The sequence below is a fragment of the Myxine glutinosa genome, chromosome 8 (genome assembly GCF_964187855.1).
Source record: "Myxine glutinosa chromosome 8, kmMyxGlut1.1, whole genome shotgun sequence".
Lineage (NCBI taxonomy): Eukaryota > Metazoa > Chordata > Myxini > Myxiniformes > Myxinidae > Myxine > Myxine glutinosa.
In genome coordinates this window covers 21,840,737-21,844,335 of record NC_136268.1, presented here as the reverse complement: position 1 = coordinate 21,844,335, position 3,599 = coordinate 21,840,737, and the positions used below count along the sequence as shown (strand labels likewise).

At 40.8% G+C, this 3,599-nt stretch overlaps 1 long non-coding RNA gene across 1 annotated transcript; it reads right to left on the bottom strand.

Moving 5' to 3' along the window:
• Positions 1–1,030: 1,030 nt before the first annotated feature.
• Positions 1,031–1,727, bottom strand: LOC137417094 (uncharacterized). Its single transcript, XR_013624431.1, has 4 exons — positions 1,615–1,727; positions 1,417–1,498; positions 1,220–1,277; positions 1,031–1,115 (listed from the first exon to the last, which is right to left on the bottom strand). It is a non-coding gene; the product is annotated as an uncharacterized LOC137417094 (long non-coding RNA).
• Between the last annotated feature and the right edge of the window lie 1,872 nt (positions 1,728–3,599).

Sequence of the window (3,599 nt, the reverse complement as noted above, 5' to 3'; positions counted from 1 at the left end):
GAGGTACCAACCCCTTTTTTGTTTCCTCCAACAGTTATTTTATAAATTTAAGTTTGTTTTATCTGTTGCAATTTTTGTGTGTGGCATTGAAAGGAGCACCAAGAGGAAGACTTTTTTGAATTTTCTGTGCGGAATTGCTAAACTTGCAATTTATAAAACGAGGAAGATCAAATTGAGTGGCAGAGATGAAAATGTGCTCTTTTGCTTTAAAGGAATAGTGTCGGCCCGGATAGGTTCCGGCAGTGTGAACGACGATTTTTTTTACAGATGACGTGTTGTTTGCTTTTGTAAATTTTATTTATGCTCAATGTCCACATATACATGTATACACATACTTTTTGCTTGTACAACTTTCTTTTCTTGTAAAAAAATTTGCGGTGTTTTCCCGTCTGTTATTTGATACTTTTATAATAAAAGCACATAAAAGTCAAAATTGTAAAAAAAACCTTTCTTTGCTCAGGGCTATCCGATCAGATTCATGAATCCTTCTGTTAAACCTTGGCAGCCTTGATTGTAATCATGAGTTCTATAACTCTGGCAAACAGATGAGGTATGTCTTTGCGTGGCCTTCACATTTTACCCTCCCACCCACGGGTCCACTAGGAAATAGAAGGCCACTCGAGAGAAGATGTCAGTGAGAACGGATCATATTGTTAAGCGCACTATGTTTCAGTTCTCTGTGATCATGAAATAAATTTGTTTTGTAGATTCTGAGTTGAAGAGAGCCGAGTCTCTTCTTCGACAATTGCATATATGTGACAATAAATTCATTATTATTATTGTTATTATTATTATTATTATTATTATTATTATTATTGTCATCATGCTTAACAACCACAATCCTGGAAATACTGCATTCTCTGCATTCCTTTCTGAATCGCAATTGAATTTTTATTTTATTTCACCTTCAATTTCACATCTTGATTTTCTTCATCACAAACTCCCACTGGATTTGCCAGAAAAAAATTCAAACAATTAATTTATGCTCATCCAGGTGTTCACAATGACTGTTGTCTGGATACATTAACACTCATGGCAGTCTTTCACAAATTGGAAGATTGGTTCGGTGATCGGCTGGATTCGAGTGTAGCAAAATATTCGCTTGTTCAACATTTCTGAGGCATAGACAAAATGATAGACACAATAGAGGTGAAGGACATACAGTTTGGACAAAGTCTGGAATAATTTGTAATGTCAGGCAAGAATCTTGGCAACTTACGTTCCAACAGGTAGGATGGTTTCAGGTGAGGGTATGGAGGAGGAAACGAGCTCCTCTTCTGTGAAAAATGAAAGATTAAACACATTGACATGTTCATCAGTCTGATAACTTGTTCAGGAAACGGTACAAAAGGAAATGTATGGAGTTAAAGTTCTTGTTATTTATTCTGCATGGGGATGACCATGCCAATAAATTACCTTTCCCAGCGAAATTATAATTACAATTAACTCCACAATTAAGGATGGTCTTCTTCATCAAAGGAAGCATGAACAGTAATGTCTGTAAAAGAAGAAGTGCCAAATTTATTTCAAATTTAATGTCTTCATCTTTGTGTTGGTTGTGTTTGCACCCAGTGTGTTCATCTCACCTGCCCCAAAGTATTGAGGAGGGCTTACCTGTTGTAGGTCATGGTGTTGCTGCCAGTCATCACGCCTGGGCCTCCCTTCCATCAGGTCCTCTGTTGTCGTTGGAGGACAAAACTGAACTGTTGTTGTTGCAGCCCGACATGACGGCTGGGCTTCCTTTACAGCAGGTCTTCACTGTGAGGTCTTCATATCACTGTGAGGCCTCCGTTCGGACGGCAGCCAATGAACAATGCTAGCGGATGATCAATTCCCTTTCATCAACAATGAGACTTCACCCTGGTTTTCCTAAGCACAAGTGAAATCTCTATCCATGGCTGTGCTTTCAAAAAAGGTTTCGGTGATAGTTACCATGTGATCTCAGGTACATTATCTTCTTCTTTTTTCTTACCTCTGCCACCGAAGGTGGATGGAGGTTATGATTTCACCCCTGTCTGTTTGTTTGTGAACAAGATGTCTCAAAAAGTTGTGGACGGATTTGGACGAAATTTTGTGGAGAGGTTGGGTATGTGACACGGACGGAATGATTTGATTGTGGTTCAGGTCCGAATCCTGATTTGGCCTATCAGTGGGATAAAAACCATAAACTGTTCAGCCTGGCGGAGGTATGTGTTCTACCGAGTGGATTGTGGGAGATAAGGAGGGAGGGTCACCATCTATGGATGCCCTTGGCCTGCTTGACCACTTTTCCTCTTTTGATGGTATATTTACCGTTTGGGTCACTTTCCCTCATTTCATAAAGATGATCCTGCAGCTTTGCCTGCTCTTCTCTTTCAACAACAGTGTAATCTGGAGTGATAAAAATGTTTTTTGAGCATTGAGACGGATCATTGAAATTCCGCACCTTATTGTTATTATAAAGAACGAGATTCCGATCAGAGACGGATCTGAAAACAACTTTCACCGGTCTTTTCCCAACATTGTATCCCACGCGGAATGTACATACAGGTTTGATGTTCAAGTTCATAACGCTGAGCAACTTTGCCACAAGCTGCATGTCATTTTTACTTTCCTTTAGTCCTCGGAACATGAGATTCTTTTTTCGGTTTTCAAGCTCCGCTGGTTCATCCTTGCGAAGAGGCTGCGGGTCAGGCCGCGAGTGAAAGTCGTGCTGTTCATGCTGTCGCTGCTGCACCCAATCATCGCCGTGAGGGTTCACTTTGCACAACGAATGAACATGCTTCTGTTTCTTTTGCTGCTGCACCCAGTCGTCACCTTTAAGCTCTGGTTCGGGCGGCACCTGATGAACATCCTTATGTTGCTGCTGCACCCCATCGTCACCTTTAAACTTTGGTTTGGGTGGCACCTGATGAACATCCTTATGTTGCTGCTGCACCCCGTCGTCACCTTTAAGGTTTGGTTCGGGCGGCACCTGATGAACATCCTGTTTCTGTTGCTGCTGTAACCCTTCATCTGTTGTTTCAAGCACTTCTTGGATTTGTTGACAATCAAACATTTCTAGTTTTTTCACTTTCGTCTCCCTCACCAACAGCTCCTGCGTCTTTATCTCCACATTGTGTTTTCTTTCTCTCATCTCTTGTTCTCTTTTCAATAAAATCAACTCTTTCGTTTTCCACACCATTTCACATCCCTCTCGTTCTTCCTGGTGCTTTCCCTCTCTTCGACTATTCTCTTCCTCTAATGTCTGCAGGTTGCGCTCTCGATCTTTGAGGTCCTCACATTTTTTGTGGATATGAAGCTGTTTTTCCCGCAGGTTTTCATCTTTTGTTTTCATCATCAACCTTTCAAAGCCCCCTTGTTGCTTCAGCTCCTGTTCCGTACGTTTTTGCACATCTTTCAATTTCCGCACTTTTTGCATCCTGTTTTTAACATCTAATTCTATTTTTTCCACAGCAATCATTCTCTGCTTAAGTTCTGTGTTTCTCTGTGTTTCCCAGATCCCGAATTGGACTTTTTCTTCCTGAAAATACTTTTTCTGTTTTGCATGTCTGCATTCTTCCTCATTTCTTATCCGAAGCTCTTCTTGTTTTTCCCTCTCCTGTTCATTTATTTTCCTC